We start from the raw sequence: 21,209 nt of genomic DNA, 5'->3' as shown, positions 1-21,209 counted from the left end.
TAAGGATTGAATATTTCAAATGTTGGAACTATGGTTACCAGTCCCATTTTTGTAGTGTTAGCTAAGCAACGCTTTCTTGTTAATAAAATACTCAAGTTACAGCTTCAAAAATGTACAGAGTTGTCTAATTTTGTGGAACTGAGGGAAAAGATAAAGAACACAGTACTGTACTACTTTAATGGCCTTCAAACACACAAAAAAATACTGAATATGCAAACAGAATCACTGGAAACACTGCTGCATGCATGCTGAATGTCTCTATTAAATCATTCGCATGGTGATTTATATTTGTATTCTGAGAGTGATCAGTGATAGTGACAAAATAGGATAGTGCACAATATATTTTTTGAACAAATACAAGCACCTGTGAGTACTATACAATGAGTTAGTTACAATTTTCTTTCTTGTGAACAAATCACATAAACTAATATTGATAATGATTAGTCTTGCAGCGTGATCTTCATGTTAATGTGAAATCCTTAGTCATTTTACAAATATTATGTTAGTTGTTCCATACTCATATAGATACATGTGCAAACCAAACACAACAGCTAACAACTAACAGTTTAAGTGCCCTTGTACAGAAGAATGTCTGTGCACTTTACAAATGGGAGAGGAGGATGCAAACTTGCATTAAAGGCAATCTGCTGAGTGACACACTGACACTCATATAGTGTATGAAATTAAAGATCCCCAAAACAACTTCATACTGGCTGAAAGAAATACTTTAGTAGGAAATGAAGATTACATAGGAAGACTGTTAATGAGGACTATAAAAACTTGTTCATTACTAACAAAAAGAATCTATAAAGATCTAGTGTTTATTTTAGATACTATGCAGTAGATTATCTGATTAAATATGAATCATCATATATAATGGGAAAAATTAATAGGCTGCTGGTTGAATTATGGATTAATATTACTGTTTATTTTACTTATCTTTCTCCACTTCTTTCTGTCATTTAGGAGTTCTTTGCTTCACAGTCACCTTCAGCTGGGAGTGAGGTGAACATTTCTTCTCACTTCAATGTCAATGCCACTTTGAGCTTAGCAGTGTATTCCATAAGTGTGAAAGACTTTATATTCCATGAGTGATATATACACACATACTTGACATTCTGGAATTATACACAGTAAGTCAGAGATTATGGTCTTTCCTTTACTTGTTTCTCTTTTCATTATGTTGCTGTTTCTCTGTGTCTCTCTTTTCTGCTTCTATCTCTTTCCCTCATCTCTCCATAACTCTTCCTTTTGCTTCTAACTTTTTCTTCTTTCCTTTTGGGTGGGAAATGGTGGGTGGTGTGGTAGGGAATGGAGCTGCTGAGGGCTACAGGCTACATTTTCTGGTGGAAGTTGCAGGGAAAATGTGGTCTACAGTCCTCAGCAACTCTCTTCCCATCCCATCCCCTCGCTCCATTATTTGTGATGCCCCACCCCTTCACTTTCATTGCCTTTTCCCTGCCTTTCCTAACACCACGTCACTACTCACTCACTCCCACTGCTATCCCTACCTTTATCCCTTTGAACTATCCACTCAACGCTGGAGTCCCCCTTCCCCTGATTCACGGGAACTAGAGAAGTGCCGAGTGGGTGAGGGTGAGCTGCCTTCTTAGTGGAGGCCGAGGAAAAGACGGCCCCACGACTTCAGAGTTGTGGGACCCAGAACTCATGGGTCCTGAAAAGAAGAATGTTTGAGAAACATCTCATCTGAGGTCATTCTCTGAGGAGATGCGGCAGCTGACTGTATGTCTCTGGAATCTACAACCCTCATTTGTGGCAAAATCAGGGACACTTTTTTTGTTGTTGCAGAAATCAAAGGAGCTGTGGCAGCTTCATTAGAATCTGCAACTGATGCCCACCTAAAAAGTGGCAAGAAACCAGTTGATGCCTCCATCCCCACAAAAGCAAGATTGCTCAGAGCTTTTACGATCTGCTCTTCCTTGGTGACATCATGGAAAGACATGAAGTTAGCTTCTATGCATATGCTGACAATATCCAGCTCCACCTCTCCACAACCTGTCTCAACCCACCACTGCCTTTGTGTTGTCAAAATGCTTTCCCGATATCCAGTCTTGAATGAGCTGCAATTTCCTCCATAAACATTGGTTAGACCGAAGCCATCATCTTCAGCTCCTGCTACTGATTCCATCCCCCGCCCCACCACTGTCTCAAGCTAAACCAGATTATTTCCAACCTCGCCATCCTAATCGACCCTGAACTGAACTTTTAAATCCATTTCCTCTTAATCACAAAGACTGTCTTCTTCCACCTCCGTAACATTGCACATCTCCGTCCCTGTCTTAGCCCATCTGCTGCTGAAACCCTCATTCATGCCTTTGCCACCTCCAGACTCAACTACTCCTATGATCAATAGCAAAATACTGCAGATGCTGGAAATCCGGAATAACAACAGAAAATGCTGGAAAACTCAGCAGGCCAGGCAACATCCGTGGAGAGAAAAAAGAGTCAATGTTTTGGGTCAAACCCTTTGTCAAGATGTCATGATGTTGCCTGGCCTGCTGAGTTTTTCCAGCATTTTCTGTTGTTATTTTGGATTTCCAGCATCTGCTCTATTTTGCTATCATACTAGTGTTTGGTTCACTGCCACACCTCTTCTAGGAATGCCTACCTTCAAGTAGTTCTGCTCTTCTCTTCGACGGGATCTCCGTTTGGCTCTTCAACCTTGTTCATCTTCATTACTCCTATGATCTTCTGGCTGGCCTCCCATTCTCCACCCTCCATAAACTTCAGTTCATCCAAAACTGTGCTGCCTGTATCCTATTGCGACCCCTGTAATCTCCAGCCTCACAACCCCACCTGCAAACTCTCTTACGATAGCAAAATACTGCAGATGCTGGAAATCCAAAATAACAACAGAAAATGCTGGAAAAACTCAGCAGGCCAGGCAACATTTCCTTTCCAGTTTTGAAAAAGGGTTATACCTGAAATGTCAACTCTAATTTCTCTCCAAGGATGTTGCCTGGCCTGCTGAGTTTTTCCAGCATTTTCTGTTGTTATTCCTGCAAACTCTCTGTTTCTCTGACTCTGGCCTCTTGTGCATTCCCCCTCCATTCGCCACACCACTGATGGCCGTGCCTTCAGCTGCCTAGGTCCCACCACGTCTTCACCAAGAAACCAGCAATTTGTTTTTTTAAAGTGCTTACATCACTACAAGAGCTTTAAAAACAAATGATCAGATTCTTGATAAAGACAGCAGACGGACAGCAACCGGTGGGTGAAGGAGGGATGATACGTGGTAGCAGGGCTGGGCATGGGTAGGAAAGGGAAAGTGTGTTGGCGGTGATAGGCTTGAGTGGACTAGGCCATGCTCCCCAGCAAGGAGCAGCCAGAGACATGGGGGTTGGGGGGTGGCATTCAGGTGGTGATAGGCCTGGGTGGGCAATGAGTGTAGGGTACTCTGGGGGAGTCCTGCGCAAATGGGTAGGCTCAGCTTAGGTGAAGGAACTGAAAAGGGAAAAAACCTGAGGCTTATGGAGGCAGCAGCAGATAAGTAAATATAATGTTATTTAATTTTAAATGTAAAGGTGTGATAACTCCATGTAGTGAAACAAGGAACTCGAAGAGGCGAGATAGTAGAATTAGTCCGTGTACTTTATTAACAACTGCGTAGCAAACATACAGGCCTGCATCCCTCCATTCAGCAAACATACAGGCCTGCATCCCTCCATTCCACCTTTGCTGACCTTAACTAGCAGCAGCACTCGCTACAGCACTACCTGGTGGATAACCTTAATCATAACATCCCAGATTACTATATTCCTCCACCCTTAAAATTTCAGTATGAATTTCTTAACAAACAACCATTCCTAAGGGTCACATAAGAAGTCTCCATTCACTATGTTCAATACTTGACGAATCTAACAGGTCAGTACCAATCTCTCTGGTGGCTTGCGAGGCCTTTGTGAACGTCGAACAGTAAAGTCCCTGCTTGTTTGTGGTGAAGCCACCAGCTGCTCCTGAGCAGCGCTCAGAGTATCTGACTCTGCAACAACGATGGCTTCCTCTTGACGAATGGGTTCCTGTGGAATTGTCTCTGTCCATGGTGGTGGCACCACAGATGCACTTGGATAACTGGGGGCAAACCTGTCCTCAGCCATTGCATCTGGAACCTCAATTTCAATTTCCCCTTGTCTGGTAAGTATCTGATCTACATGTCTGCGTACTACCCTACCATCTCCCACCATGACCTTGTATGATACTGGACCTGTCATTGAGTCTATGAAGCCAGGAATCCACTTTGGTCCATAACTGAAATTCCTGGTAAGGACCGCATCTCCTTCTCCAAAACTTTGGCTCTTTGTTCTTTTGTCATGGTTCTCTTTTTGTTTGTTTTGTCTGTTTTCCATTTTCCTTTTTAGGTCTGGGTGGACAAGGTCAAGAGTGGAGCGTAGTCTACGACCTAATAACATCTCAGCAGGAGAGAGTCCTGTGGTGGATTGAGGTGTTATTCTGTAGCTGAACAGAACCCGTGACACTTTGGCTGCTAAACTCCCTTCTGCACTTTTTTTCATCATCTCTTTAAATGTTTGTACGGCTCTCTCCGCAAGTCCATTTGAGGACGGATGATATGGAGCCGAGGTCACCTGCACTATGCCATTGTTTCTCATGAACTCTTTTGTCTCTGTACTCACAAAACAAGTGGCATTGTCACTTACCACGATCTCCGGTAGCCCTTGATTACTGAAGCTCTGACGCAGGCAGTCTATAGTAGTAGTGGAGGAAGCAGAATTAACAGGATAAACATCCATCCATTTGGAATGTGCATCAATGATTATGAGGAACATCTTCCCCATGAATGGACCCGCATAATCTAAGTGCAATCTCTCCATGGTTTATCCGGCCACTCCCAGGGGTGGAGAGGAGCTGCTGCTGGTGCCTTCCTGTGTACCTGACAAGTGCTGCATGTCTTGACTAGATTTTCTATCTCCTCATCTAGCTTTGGCCACCACAAGTAACTCCTGGCCAAGGCTTTCATACGCGAGACCCCAGGATGACACTGATGTAGTTGCTCTGGGATAGACTGTCGTGCTGGCTGTGGAATAATCACTCGTGCTCCCCACAACACGCAACCATCCTGCACACTCAGCTCTGTTTTCCTGACACTGTAGGGTGTGAAGTCAGTCCCTTCCGGATGCTGTGGCCATTCCCTCACCACATATTCTCGAACTCTAGACAGTACTGGATCTTTACCTGTCCATGTTCTTACTTGCTCTGCAGTCACAAGTGCCGTGTCAGTGTCCCCCAACATCAAAACTCTATCTTCTGGAGCTGCAAGGATAGGTGTGCCTGGCAGTGGAAGACGGCTCAAGGCATCTGCGTTCCCATGGTACTTGCCCGCCTTGTAGATGATGACATACTCATATGCCCTCAACGTCACTGCCCACCTCTGGATCCGGGGTGACACCATCTGTGGAACTGCTTTCATTTCATTGAAGAGAGGAGGTTTATGATCGGTGCATATGGTGAACTTCCTGCCATACATGTACTTGTGGAACCTCTGTAACCCAAACATTACTGCTAACCCCTCTTTGTCTAACTGGGAATAGTTTTTTTCCGCTGGTGTTAGAGTTCGGGACATAAACCCTATTGGTCTTTCAGTTCCATCTTCCAGGCGGTGTGAAAGAACTGCCCCGTAAGGTGAAGTGTCACAAGAGAGAATTATGTCTTTCTCTTCATTGTAGTGAACCAGCACATCCGACGACAGCATCAGTTTCTTGGACTGTTCAAATGAAACCCCCTGCTCCTCTCCCCACTGCCACTGTGTCTCCTTGCGCAGTAGTTTGTGAAGAGGTGCTAACACTGTTGACAAGTTTGGTAAAAACCTGTTATAATAGTTCAGCAGTCCCAGGTAAGCTTTTAACTCAGCCACATTGGTAGGAGCAGGGGCGTCCTGCAGTGCTTGTACCTTCTCCTTGATTGGATGGAGCCCGGTGGCGTCCACTCTGTGTCCCAGGAACACTGCCTCCTTCCCCAGGAAAGTGCACTTACTCCTCTTGAGCCGTAACCCTGCCCTCTCCAATCTCTGTAGTACCTCTCTCAGAGTGCTCAGATGCTCCTGGTCGGTTCTTCCCGTCACTAGAATGTCATCCAGATAGATGGAAACATGTGGAATCCCTTGCAGGACACCTTCGATTGTCCTCTGGAAGATAGCTGGACTAGATGAGACACCAAACGGTTATATGTAAACAAGCCCTTGTGTGTATTTATGGTAACATACTTCTTTGATTCGTCATCCAGTGTAATCTGCAAGTATGCATGACTCATATCCAACTTTGTGAATTTCTTTCCTCCAGCCAGGTTTGCAAAGAGATCCTCTGTTTTGGGAATAGGATACTGCTCTAGTTTGGACACCCGATTGACTGTCAATTTATAATCTCCACAGAGCCTTACTGAACTGTCCGGTTTTAGAATAGGTACTATGGGAGCTGCCCATTCTGAACATTTCACTGGTTCCAGTATGTTCTCTCTCAATAGACGGTCAAGCTCAACCTCTATCTTTGGTTTCATGGCATAAGGCACAGGTCGTTGTTTAAAAAACCTTGGCGGTGCCTCCTTGTCTACATAAATCTTAGCTGGGGGGCCATTAAATGTGCCAAGTTCCTCCTTGAACACATTCTCATGTTCACTCAACACTTCTTGCAAAGTCAACTGTTTGCCCTCATCTATTTGATTTACTGCTCCCCAGTCTAATTTAAGTTCTTTTATCCAGCCCCGACCTAACAGGTTTGGTCCGGTACCCGACACTATAACTACAGGTAGCTGTTCCACTGTGTCCCTGTGTTGCACAGTTACATTAGCTGCACTTAATGTCGCTACTCGTTCACCTGTATATGTTTTAAGATGCAGAGAGCAAGACTTTAACTCTGGAACTTTTGCACGGTTCCGCAATTTTGAGTACTCTGCCCTGTTCATTATGGTTACACCGCACCCTGTATCAACTTCAAAGTTCACCTTAGAGTCATTTACTGTCAGTTGCAATGTGATAGGAGCCACTTTTGGAATGTTCTCTAACATGCTATACATTATGAACATGTTCTCTTCTTCCTCAGCTTCCCTACTGATGTGGTGTGCTCTATGTTTTTTCACTTCTCTTCCTTGGTTTTGCTTTCCTCCCCCTTTTGGTTTGGATTCCTCCACAGGTGATTTTGCCCTGCATGCTCGTTTTATGTGTCCTTGTTTCCCACACTTGTGGCACTTTTCCTCCAGAAACCGGCATTCACTCGCCCTTGCATCTATAACATGCCTTCACATGCTCACGTTGTGGTTTCTGACGCATGTTTAACTTGTGCACAATAACCTGACCTGCGACTTGTTTAGCATTAGCCCTGTCTGAACCCTGTATTTCTTTTACATCTCGGTTCACTGTCTCTATGGCTTGAGCAAGTTCCAATGCTTTTTCATAAGTAAGCCCAGTCTCGGATAATAATCTACGCTGCATTCGGTCGTCCATTATTCCGCAAACCAGCCTATCTCTCAGCATTTCCTTCAGGTTGTTCCCATAATTGCAATCTCGTGCTAATTTACGCAACACCGCTACATAGTCCATTACACTCTCTTCCTCTTTTCTGTTCCTTGAATTAAACTTGAACCGCTGTACAATCTCACTAGGCTTAGGGCTGAAATGTTCTTTTAGCAAGGCCATTAATTCAACAATTGATTTGTCTCCAGGCTTTTCAGGACTGAGCAGATTCTTCATCAAACTGTAGGTTTGGCTTCCCACTGAACTAAGCAGAATGGCTTTCCTTTTTCCGGCATCATTTATTTAATTTGCTTCGAAGAAATAACCCAACACTTCACAGTATTCCTCCCAGGTTTGTGCTTGAATATCAAAAGCGGGGACCGTTCCTACCGTGGCAGCCATGCTCTCGTCCAATTGGTAGCTAACTTTAGCTCGTGAGTTTGTTTTTTTAAAAGTCCCGGCAGACTTCTCTTCTTTATTCAGTGTCCTTTTACCTCGTCGCCAAATGTGTTAACTCCATGTAGTAAAACGAGGAACCCGAAGAGGCAAGATAGTAGAATTAGTCCGTGTACTTTATTAACAACTGCGTAGCAAACATACAGGCCTGCATCCCTCCATTCCACCTTTGATGACCTTAACTAGCAGCAGCACTCGCTACAGCACCACCTGGTGGATAACCTTAATCATAACATCCCAGATTACTATAAAAGGTAAATTAAATGAAATTGAAATAGAACTTACCTGGTGGCAGTGGAGTGGAAAATAAGTTACATAAATTAAAAACATAAACTTTGAAAGTAACAGGGTTAAAAATAAAAAAAACCTTACCTGCAGCGCCACCTAGAGCAATGGATGTGGGAGATGTACCTTGGAGAAGCAGCAGGGCTGCCTGGCGTTGGGCGGACTAAAAGGTAAGTATAATGATAAGTATACATACCTAACAGTCAATGGTAATAACCAAAGTATTACCCCAGGCACGATGACATTTTGACACACTGATGTGACAAAACTGTGACACAGGAAGTAAGTGTAACAAACAGGAAATGCACATTTGATGCAAAACTTTTAATATATTACCAGTAGACCTCCTATGGCATTGTATACAGTCAATTGAATTTATTATATAGTAAATATGTATTATATAATTATAGATTGTTATAACTAGTATGTGTTATTATATAAATGGATCTCCTGTGGTGTTCCTCATAGTAGTTTGGAGTATACCGCCTCTGTCTTACCTGTCACTGTCGTGTTTGGGTTGCTGTTTTCCCTTTGTCTCTCTCTTCTTCTGCTTCCATATCCGTCTTTTGCTTCTCATCTGTACTTCTCTTCTTTCTTCTGTTTCTGTGCTCTTCTGCTTCTTTCTCTCCCTTTTACTTCTGTCTTTGAGTGGGAAGTGGTGGGTAGCATGTCATGGAAGGGAGTTGCTGAGGACTGAAAGTCGCAGTTTCCAGTGGTGAATATGGGAGGAATGCAGCTGGTAGGTATTGGTGACTCTCTTCGCATCCACTTCAGTTTTACCTCATTCCCTTGCTCCCATCGCCTTGCATAGCGTCTTCTCCTCACAAATCCCCATTCAACCACTCCTATGCTCCTAGCATGTCCCCAACCCCTTTCCTTTCACAATACCTGCTCATATCCTCTATTGTCCCAACCTTTGCTGTCCTGTTGTCTTTCCTATTGCTCACCTCTTCATTGTCTATTCCATCACCTCTTACCATCCTACCCCTCAACCACATAACCTGAATGTCCCATCATCGGAAGGGTTCCTTCTGCCTAGGGCTGTCCCTTTGGGTCCTCCCTATCCATTCCAGGCCACTTCCTCATGAAAGAAGTAATTGTTTGGGTATCTCGACTATAGAATCTACCTCGCGACATCTTTCTACCACTTTGTATGGTGCTCAGTTAGCCTGTAACTTGTTATGCTCTACCGGTAGTAACACCAACAGGCTCTGAACTACCCGATACTCCCAGTACAATTACAATTGTACCAACTTTTTTGCTGGCCTTGCACATGATTTTAGATTATCTTATACAAGTTTAGTCAGCCTAGTGAGGTCATTCCTTAATTTAAATGGTAAGGACCATGTAGATTCTTCTAGTACTTCCCTTTAAACAATTAATAAATAAACAAGTGTCATTTATATAACATCTTTTTACATCCTCAGGAGTGTTTTACAAACAATGAATTACTTTTTTGAAGTGCAGTCACTGTTATTATGCAGGCAAACATGGCTGCTACTTGCACATAGTGAGGCCCCACAAACAGTTAATGAAGGAGTGGCTAATGGTGTTGGTTGAAGGAGAAATGTTGTCCAACACACTGCAAGAGCTCCCTGCTCTTTGAATAATACCACTGGATATGAACCAATTGCACAGCATTAAGTTTGAACTATGTGACTTGGTCGCTCTCTCAAGCCTGTAAGTGTGGAGACAAACTAAACAAAACCTTGCAATACTGTATCAATTTAAGTTTGGTACAAAAATTCTAAATGTATTCGACTTTTAAACTGCTTACGTATTATGACTGGATTTAAAGGAACTACTGTAGGTATTCGGGTTCACCAATTGTAGGTGTTGGACGAATGCCTATCAAATAATCGAGGTCGACTCCAGGAGAACAATCAAATAGTTCTTTAATGCAAGAATAATCGAATTCCAACAGCTGGCTGAGATCGGTACAGGAGAGCCATTAAGTAGGTCTTAACCAGACGGAGATGCCACGAGGACTGATTAGTCAGTCCCGGGGATTGCGTCATGACGTCATCGCGTTTTCTTGTGCTTGGGACGGTCACGTGATGTGCGGCGTGACGTCATCGCGTTTGCCCGCGCTTGGGGCGGTCACGTGATGTGCAACGTGACGTCATCGCGTTTGCCCGCATCATCGCGTTTACCCGCGTCATCGCGTTCGCCCGCGCTCCCAAAGGGGGAACGCCCCACACAGGCAAACCACATATATACATCGTTACGTTAAAGGGAATTATGTACGGTAAGTAAGGGACACTCGGTGGTACCGCTACACTACCAGATTAAAACTAGACTAATATACTTCATTTGTGTCACAAATGCTAGAAAAAGAATACAGCACAATAAGCATATTAAAAACAAATTGCCAGTTCTCAGTGCTGAGACACCAATAAAGAACAAGGAGCATTGGTTGGAATGGGGGAGGGTGGGCACAAAGTCTGAGACAGTAGGACCTCGCTGAGGGGATGGGGACATGAAATTCCCTAGCAGCTTCCCCACAAACTTGAGGAATCCTGCTCCTGCACTTGAAAAGCTAGTTCCCGATTAGGGTAATTCAGTTAGTTCATCAAAAAAACGTGATGGTAAAACATTTACATGTAGTTTACCCATTTTTAAATGTTGGCATGTTTAGATAAGGCTGTCCCAATATAAATGTTTACATAGCAGTTAACATTGTAAAGTTTAACATAAATGTTGACATAAAACAGTAAATTTTTGTCTTCAGCTCCTGGACATTAATCTGGCAGAACGGATTGTCCGACAGGTTTAGAACTTGCCTAATTTTCATTCCATTTTAAACTTGATTTTTGGACTTTTCACCTAAATTTTTGGAGCATTTGGGACTCCTGTTACTCACACAACCCATTTGCAAGGCACTCTCCAGCTACCCAACCCTTTTTGAGGCTGTCTGATTCTGGGCCTTAGGCAGCAGCTCCCCCATTACCCACCCACCCTCTTTGCTTTCCTCACTGGCAAAGGTCCTTCCCGCCAGTCTACCGCCTCAGGCCTCAAGCCATCCAATATTGTGCTCCCAACTCTTTGGTCCTTGAGCTCTCAACCTCATAATCCCTCCTCCTGCCCCCATTTACTTGAAAGCCTTCTTTCTCCCTTGGAGCTTCCATCCAAGGTACTGTCTTCAGGTTGGTTAAACCAGCACTGAACTCTAAAACGGTGAACACATTGGGCCGAAATTTGCGTTTGGAGGCGTACCTCTGGAGTATGCCTCCGACCCGAAAAAAAATACAAAAGTACCTGCTGGCTCCCGGGGTCCTCGGCCTGCATAATTTTGCATATGCTTATGAGAAATCTCCAAATAAATAAATTAATACAATTCTAATATAAATATATATTCCCATGTTCAAAATTAATTAAAAGTCTCTTTAATTAAACATTTAAAATAAAAATTTAATTTTTTGAAAAATAATTTTAAACATTTTAATCCGGGCCAAAATTTACATGAACTAATTTTAAATGTTTTTGTATGTTTTATCATTTAAAAAATGTTAATTTAACATTTATTTTAACCCAAACACTGGTAAAAGCAGGCCCTACGTCTGCTTTTACCAGGCGTAAGGGTTTCGTGGGCATTTGCTAGGCAGTAGCCAACTCTGCCAGCGAAAGTGTATTTGGGATGTATGCGGAAACCCAGAACTAGCGGTATGCAGTCATTGCCCCTGCAAAATCTGGGCCATTATAAGTACTTAAACACATTATAATTCGGGGCTTATGAATCAAAGGCTAGGTAAGAGATAGATAACTGTCAATGAGAAACCGGTGGCCTGATAATACACGTTGCGTCACATGGCATAATCTCCCTAATTGTTATAGAACAGTATATCCTTCAACTCATCCTAAATAATGCCATGGTATATCTGCTAGTAACATTATAAAAATGGTACTTCTAGCATGTATTTCTTGTCTATCACCATTCTTTGTGAAAACTATAAAGAAACAAAGGAACTTTCAAGGAACACAAAATATATGACTGCAGTCTCTTAATTGACGTTATATGAACTTACCCACTGTTTACTTAACTGCAGCAGCCTTTTAATTGACTTTTGTATGATCCAGTGTTTAATTAACAACAATTAGACTTTGTCGCATTTTCTCCGGGGTTTTTGTTGATCTTCTGCTGAAGTTATGGCACAAGATTAGGGATGCCCTGCAGAAATTCTATCCCTGTAGCTTGAAAGGAACACACCTGCACTTTAGCAGAAGCTAATACATTTGCATTGATTTTGGTCTTCGGCGTACATCAGGCAGATGATCAGCAAAGCGATCACAATGCCTGATCAATGCTTTAAATTCTTGATTACTGATGGGCTCTTTTGGGAGGGTGGGAAATCTGGTGGGGCACCCACTGAGCATGAAAGAAAGACTTGCATTGATATTGTGCCTTTCATGACCTCAGGACGTCCCAAAGCGCTTTACAGCCAATGAAGTACTTTTGAACTGTAGTCACTGTTGTAATGTAGGAAACGCGGCAGCCAATTTGCACTCAGCAAGCTCTCACAAACTGCAACGTGATAATGACCAGATAATTTGTTTATTTTTAAGTGATGTTGATTGAGGGATAAACATTGGCCAGGACACCGGAGATAACTCCCCTGCTCTTCTTCAAAATAATGCCATGGGGTCTTTTACGTTCACCTGAGAGAGTTATGGAGAGGGTACAGAAGAGATTCACTAAGGTGATTCCATGGAATGCTTTATCAGAAGCATTGGTGGAAGAAGAATTCATAATAGCTTTTAAAAGGAAAGTGGCTAAATCTTTGCAAAGAAAATTTTATAAATATATGGGCAATGTAATGAAACTAAGTATGCAGCTCTTTCAGAGAGCCAACAGAGACCAAATGGCCTCCTTCTGCGCTGAAAAATTCTGTCGGTCCAGAATTCTGATCGACCCTGGGCACAACTTGGGCTGAAACACCCGATGAGGGCCGGAATTTGGAGCGGAACTGAGTTTCGATGATATTCCACCCCATTTATAAATGCCAATGAAATTCCGGTGGGGGGCGGGGAAGGCAAATCTTCTGCCTGGCCCCCTTTATGTCAAGGGGCACATCATGGTGAGTTCCTGAGCTACCTAGGGATTTCTGCCCAATAGATCTTAACTCTCACCAGCTGAGAGTTGTCATGAGTTCTGTCAAAGGCCTTGGAAAGATCCAAGGACTGCATTAAGGAGAAGTAATTGATCCCAGAGGAGATCAATTACCTTCTCCATTTGGCCCTTTTAATCTCTGTTCTTTGGCTTTTCAATGGCCTCTTCCTGTCCCATCAGAGTGGCATGGAACTATTCTGATTTTCTGCACTGTTGCAGGATGGGTGCCTCTAATGTGCGCTTACAGGAGGGTGGCCTGCTCTGACTAAAATATTAGTCCTAGTCATCGGCTTTGGGATGTGATCGGTGGCCATTGGTAGACTTGTAGCCTGCTCTGTTGGTGAAGTTGGCCCATTGGAATTCTGGGCCCTATGATTCTATGATAGGTTCTTCTTAGCTGCAGACTGAAACTGACAAGCTCATTACAATCTCAAAGTTCCCTGACCAAGCAACAATTAATCTTTGAATAATCTTCAAGCAACAATTAAATTTTGTGGTCTTAGAAGGATAGAACTCCACCTTAGGAGAGTAAAACATTCTCTAGACATGGTGTAACATTCGTCCTTATAAAATAGTACATCATCCGACTTACTATGAACAATGTCATGGGAAATCTGCTAATAAATGTATAAGTAAACATGGTTATAAATATTGAGATGGCTAACAGCTTTTAAGACTAATCGCAGGAAAACAGCTGAGCACCCCAATAAGAAGCTTCATTCTGCCGCCAGAGTCATCATTGCTCACAAATTCAAAATGCTGAAAGCACATTTCAGCTACCTGGATCAGCCTTTGGGTTCTGTGCAATATGGTCCAGCTGGGGTCTCAAGGATTGTGATGGTGTGCTACATACTACACACCTCTGGCTTACAAGAAGGCTTTCCTCCTCATGAGGGCCCCAGGGAGGAAGGCACCCAAGTACATCAAGGTGATCAGCCAGAAAAGTAGCAAGGCATATTTGGGTCAAACTGATACAGGAGACCTTCTCTTGACCACTACATCTCGCCAACTCATCAATAGTCCTGTTTATATCTTCTCCTTCCCATCTCAAAGATGCTATCATCTTCACACCCTTTCCTGTGCATATCAATCACACAGATTCCATTCAAGCTACCGTCCAAACCTTGCCACTAACAATGCACACCAATATTAGAGCTAGCATATTTTTATTTGCATCCCAGTGTGCTTCCTGTTGGTATGAGTATGTGGTATATGAACTCTTACATTAACCTAGTGCTCGTCCTAAGTTTACCCGAGTGGCAGGAGTGCATGAAGTGTCTGGTTGCTGTGTGTCGAGATAAGCTTCTTGGGACTAAGATGAGCTTGAGATGGACCTCCTGCTGGCTGCATCTCTTTGTTGCTGTGTGGGCAGCCTGGCCTTGTCTCCTTTCTGCCACATATCAGGCATCCAGGAGAATATTGGAAAATTACACAAGTGCTGCTACCAAGAGACTGCACCATCATGAAGTGCATTTGTGTCACACCACTCGTACCAGCCACTAACAGTGTGTGACCACTGATTAGTGGGAAAGCAGACCTAATAGTATCAGTGAGATCAGTGAAGCTCTGAGAGATATTTAACTGCATCCAAGCCCCAATTACTTGGAGGCCAGAAGGGATGGCTCTCTATGGTAGCAGTCTGACTGTCCATGGCAGAAGCTAACATTGTCCTTTGGGCCTCTATTATAGGGGCGCTCTGCAGAATGGCCTGGAGCTGCCACATGCCTTGCGATGGACTGCAGATTTGCAAACCTATTCATCATGATATGGTAGATGCTGGTAGTCTACTCCTCCAAGTGTCCTTCCATCTATTGCACCTTCTCAGAGACTGTCATCAGTGCTCTGTAAGGATCCTTTTAAAAAGCAGGATGTACGAGATCTGTGTACCCAGGCTCTCAATCAAGTGGTGACATCCCCATACTCTCTGGTTAGCAATGGGTTCTCCTGATCTTCTAATTCCAGCTCCTCTTGTCAATTCTGTGCACTTCTCTGTGCCTGAAGCTCTAATTCCTCTTGGGTGGATGTCTCTGAGCTGGTGTTTGAGAAGGAAAGAGTAAGTGACAGAACAACCTTCAATATGCTCATGGGGCTGGATCCACTGGTGTCTGGTTCTGGTTTGTCTGTTATATCTAGATGAGGAAAAGAATTTTAAATGGGTTACTGATGAACTGAGTTTGCCATTTTCAGTAGGAGTAACCTGAGGATTTCATGATTTAATTTGCTGATAGGTGTGAAGTACAATAGCATGAGATGGAAAAGAAGCAGAATATCCGGACAAACCTGAAGCTGGCAGCTGCCCTCCAACTACCTTATCTCTGACTCCCATAAGTGTTTCCTTCCTCAGCAGCTCCAGTGTTTCCTCCTTCTGGGGATGAGAGGGTGTAGGTGGGGGTATTTCACACTCTAATATTATGGTTTAGCTTCTCCTTGAAAAAAAATGGAATAAGTTAGAATGGGAACCATGAGAATCTGTAAACTCCAGGTATCAGCAAGCACCCCATAATGCTGTGATAATGGGTATATGCAGCATGACTGTGTGAGACTTTGAGTAGGGTGATTTAAGACAGTGAGGGAAGGAATGCTTCCAGGTGAAGGCAAGAGAGTAAAGGCCTTAAAGCCCGCAGCAACATGCAATTCCACCCGCCCCACAGCAAGCTTCCAAACAGCTGCAGTGCAGTTACCAATATTAATGTTAGGCTGACCCTGGAAAATTTGGCAGGGTCAGCACACTTTAATTTCAATTGGCCAAAAATGCACTCTGCCATTATTCCAGTCAGGTTTTTACCGATGCAGAAAATCTTTTTCAGTTCATTTAATTACTCCATACTTCTCTTATTCTCTTCAAACACTATTATATATTTGATTGACTGTCAGAAATAAAAGGGCAGTTTGAGACTGGAGAGTAGAATTTCCGCAGAGTTCTCCAGATCTCCCATTGTAACTTTGGCGAAGATCAGTGGAAACCCTGGAGATATGGCATAAATGGCCATTTAAACCATTTCTCCACAAACTCATGATGGGAGGTCAAGATAAGCTCTTTGGAAGTTCCAGGTGCTGGACTCCTGCAATACTGCTCTGTGTTACTATAATTTTGTGCGGTCACTTAGATCATTTAAAAAAAAATTAATTCACAGGATGTGGCCATCGCTGGCAAGGCCAACATTTATTACCCATCCCTAATTGCCCTTGAGAAGGTGGTGGTGAGCCGCCTTCTTGAACCGCTGCAGTCCGTGTGGTGAAGGTACATCCACACTGCTGTTAAGCAGGGAGTTCCAGGATTTTGACCCAGCGATGATGAAAGAACAGCGATATATTTCCAAGTCAGGAGGTGTGCGACTTGGAGAGTAACTTGGAGGTGGTGGTGCTCCCGTGCCCTTGTCCTTCTAGGTGGTAGAGGTTGCAGATTTGGGAGGTGCTGTCAAAAAAGCCTTGGCAAGTTGCTGCAGTGCATCTTGTAGATGGTACACACTGCAGCCATGTTACGCCGGTGGTGAAGGGAGTGAATGTTTAAGGTGGTGGATGGGGTGCCGATCAAGCTAGCTGCTTTGTCCTGGATGGTGTCGAGCGTCGAGTGTTGTTTGGAGCTGCACTCATCCAGGCAATTGGAGAGTATTTCTTTACACTCCTGGCTTGTGCCTTGTAGCTGTTGGAAAGTCTTTGGGGAGTCAGGAGGTGAGTCACTCGCCGCAGAATACCCAACCTCTGACCTGCTCTTGTAGCCGTAGCATTTATGTGGCTGGTCCAGTTAAGTTTCTGGTCAATGGTGACTCCCAGAATGTTGATGGTAATGCCATTGAATATCAAAGGGGAGGTGGTTAGACTCTTGTTGGAGATGGTCATTGCCAGGCACTTGTATGGCGCAAATGTTACTTGCCACTTATCAGCCCAAGCCTGGATGTTTTCCAGATTTTGCTGCATGTGGGTATGGACTACTTCATTATCTGAGGAATTGTGAATGGAACTGAACACTGAGCAATCATCAGCAAACATCCCCACTTCTGACCTTATGTGGAGAGAAGGTCAATGACGAAGCAGCTGAAGATGGTTGGGCCTAGGACACTGCCCTGAGGAACTCCTGCAGCGACGTCCTGGGGCTCAGATGATTGGCGTCCAACAGCCACAACCATCTTCCTTTGTGGTAGGTATGACTCCAGCCAGTGAAGAGTTTTCCCCTGATCCCCATTGACTTAAAATTTCCTAGGGCTCCTTGGTGCCACACTCGGTCAAATGCTGCCTTGATGTCAATGGCAGTCACTCTCACCTCACATCTGGAATTCAGCTCTTTTGTCCGTGTTTGAACCAGCACTGTAACAAGGTCTGGAGCTGAGTGATCCTGGCGGAAGCCAAACTGGGCATCGAGTGGCAGGTAATTGGTAAGTGCCGCTTGATAGCACTGTTGACAACACCTTCCGTCACTTTGCTGATGATAGAGAGTAGACTGATGGGCGGTAATTGGCCGGATTGGATTTGTCTCTGAGCTGTGTTTCAATGTGGTTCCTCCTTTGTCTGTTTTTTTTTAACCAAATCTGATGTGTTAGGGTATCAAAGCAGTCTAGCACCAGAATAATTCTTCATCTATATTGTTGCTTATCCTGCTGCAATTAGTGCATCAGTCAGCTGCTTACTGGCCAGCGCTAGGTTGTCAGTGATTTTGACGATGATTGGGTGGGTGATATTCTCTGCTTGAAGCAGCCGGGAGGTAGCACAGTTAGCTCTTCTGTAGTTTAAGCCTAGTTCTGGGTGATGAGAATCAGTAGACAGTTTCAGTGTGAACAGAAATGGCAGACAGCACCGCCCCCCGCAATATTTTCCCCAACCCTTAGGTCTGAGCAATTGCTGGTTAGAGCTGGTGTTACAATGGTGAGGTCAAGCACATCATGGGAATTAAAGCTGCTGCTCTGATAAGTGGACTCTGGGGTTTTTAGGTGCTGTAGTCCAGGTCCACAGTCATATCAAGTAACTCTTTGCCTGCAGTGTTAATGGACTGGCTGCCCCAAATGAAATGCTTTGCATTGACGTCCTGCCAGGATCAGTGTGCTTCCAAATCATACAGGTAAATCCAAATAGACTCTGTGGTAGAGAAGTCCCTGGCCAACAGTAGAAAGACACACTACTTAGTGGCACTCCATGTTCCAGGTAAACTTTGGCTGCTACACACTCCAGGCTACAGGTAACACCAGAAACATCAATAATGCTATACTCCAGGCTGTGGTATATGAGGAGGGCTGCTCGCCTTTCTTTCCTATATTTCCTGTCTGATCTGATAAGGCTGCAGTTCAGTAGGTGGAATCAGACTTTGCTGGAGAAATAGGTTGCATTTATTTAGGTTATGAGGACACTGTTTTTCGGTAGAATCCTAAATTGCTTTCTCTTTCGTTCCAGATTCCTTTAATGGTCACCTGTAATCTGTTAATTCCCTTCACGGGACACTGGTGAGACTTTGTTTTGAAGTAGTTTGTTGCAGCCATTATTGGTCTCAGTCGAGGCTCACTAGTGACTTATGGCATTTCTTAATGAATGTCAGCATACGCAACCTGACAACTTGGAGGTTTCGGTTCTATGAAGTTCCTGGAAAAAGCTGCTCCCTGTTTAGTGGATTTTGGCCAATCAGGCCTTTGCTAATCTTCCAGGCCAGGGAACTTTAAATGGCTATGTAAAGCTGCTGAAGTCAGGCTAGTGCATAATATCTCAATATATTTTTGAATGGAAACTGCTGTTATGATGAACAAAATAGAACGCTGAATAACAGCAGAATGCACTAATGAAAGGGTAAGTGACAAAACTGAATCCAAATTTAAATCCAAACTGCTACTTTCCTTTTCACATTTTTTGGACATTTATCTTTTAAAGGAACAGGTCATTCCAAATCCAAACTGCTTTTCTTCCAAAATTTGGACAACTTGATTTTCATAAAAATTTAAAAATATATATAAAACACATGTAGATGAACAATTTCTGGTTTGTGTCCCTTATGTATGTGCCCATGATATTTTCTCTTTGGCGTTAGTGAAGAGCAGCTAATATGAGTAACTAAATTGAGTGTTTTGTTTTCCTGAATTAACTTTTAAGGTGAATAAAGCAAATAAATCAGACTTACTTTTTGAATTCTCTTGAAATGTAGATAAAGTTGTCACCACCACACTGAAAATACCAGACTGAATTACAGCATTAACTTTAACAAAATAGTTCTGGCATGTTAGTAAAATGCTTATCATAAGAATCATATAACACAGAAAGAGACCATTCAGCCCATCGTGCATATGCCGACTCTTTGAAAGAGTTATCCAATTAATTCTACTCCCTTGCTCTTTCCCCATAGTCCTAAAATTTTTCCTTTTCAAGTAAATATCCAATTCTCTTTTGAAAGTTACTATTGAATCAGCCATTGATAATGTACTTTCATCTGTGTGATTATCTAATATCTATGCATAAGTGTTTGGTGATGGCCCCCTAACGATGTTAACTCTAATATTTAAGTTTAAGAATAAAACAATCTGAAGCAATATTTGGAGGCTATGCCTTCAGTGTCTTCATGTTACAACTTGTACAACAGACGTTTAAAAATACATCAAGGCTGCAGCATAGTTTGTGTAGTGTTTGACATCAATTGTGCATAAAAATGCTGTTTGTGCTATTAAAAAAATGAAGGAAAAATCTTTCATTTATATAGTGCCTTTCAAGTCCTCAGTACGACCCAAAACACTTCACTACCAATGAAGCACTTTTTGAAGTGTAGTCACTATTGTAATGTAGGCAACTGTAGCAGCCAATTTGCACACAGCAAGATCACACAAATAGCAATGAGACAAATGAGCAGATGATCTGTTTTTAGTGATGCTGGTTGAAAGATAAATGTTGGCCAGGACCCGAGTGAACTCCCCTGCTCTTCTCTGAATAGTGCCACTGGATCTTCTACATCCACCTGAGCAGGCAGATGGAGCCTCACTATAATGTCTCATCTGAAAGACAGTGGGATGAATTTTTGTTTACTGCTTGGGTGTTAAGCATTGAATGGGTGGCGCGCAGAGAGGAAAATCATGCAGGAAGGATTGCTTGCCCGTTTCCAAACCTGCCCAATTTTCTCTGTTAATTTAAATGGAAGGTAAATCAAGCGAGTTCTAACACTGGCATATGATCCTACCTGCCTGATTTTCCTCTCTACCCTCCTCCCAGGGAAAGCTCAACGCTCAGGCAGTAAATATGAAAATATACCCGAGTGAATATTTTCTTGTCTTCTTTCAAATAAGGATCCACCTTCAAATTCAGTCTGATTTGTTTGCAAACAGTTGCAGTAGAAAGACTTTAAAGATTTTTTATTTATATAGCAAACTCCTGAAGCACTTCACATACAATGAATAACTTTGAAATGTCTTCCATGTTACGTGGATAAACGTGGCAGCTATTTTTCACAGTAATATTCCATACATAGCAACGCACAAACACCATTATAAAATATGTCTGACATTGGGGAAGAAATTGGGCTCTGTAGCATCTGTTTTTTTAGGTGCTACGTGGGCCTCCTAATGCTCGAAAATGGCTTCCAAGATGCGTGTGCCCACTTCCAATGGGAAGTGCCCTGGACAGCATCATGGTAAAGGGGTTTGTGCGCACACACCTAATGACTGCTGGTAGCATGTAAAGCAGGCAGATTATGACATCAATCAATGTGCAACGCTGATTTGATGCCAACACTGTCATTTTTGAATGCCACGCTCCAGCCTACCTGCTTAACCTCGCACAGCTGAACACAATGTTAAATGGCATGAAGGACCCCTCACCTACTTAGGAAACACAGAAAGTCAGCATGCAGGTACAGCAAGCAATTAGGAAGGCAGCTGGTGCAATTGTACGTGTTCTTGGAGCTTTCATATATTGCCTAAA

At 43.2% G+C, this 21,209-nt stretch overlaps 1 protein-coding gene across 2 annotated transcripts in view; it reads right to left on the bottom strand.

Moving 5' to 3' along the window:
* The window catches only part of stxbp5l (syntaxin binding protein 5L), a 583,450-nt gene that overhangs the window by 92,550 nt on the left and 469,691 nt on the right, over positions 1–21,209 (bottom strand). The window lies entirely within an intron of this gene.

This window comes from Somniosus microcephalus, chromosome 14, assembly GCF_052327205.1.
Source record: "Somniosus microcephalus isolate GS21.2 chromosome 14, FLI_Smic_1.0, whole genome shotgun sequence".
Taxonomy (NCBI): domain Eukaryota; kingdom Metazoa; phylum Chordata; class Chondrichthyes; order Squaliformes; family Somniosidae; genus Somniosus; species Somniosus microcephalus.
The sequence above is the reverse complement of the archived record's forward strand: the minus strand, read 5'-3'. Positions and strand labels throughout refer to the sequence as shown.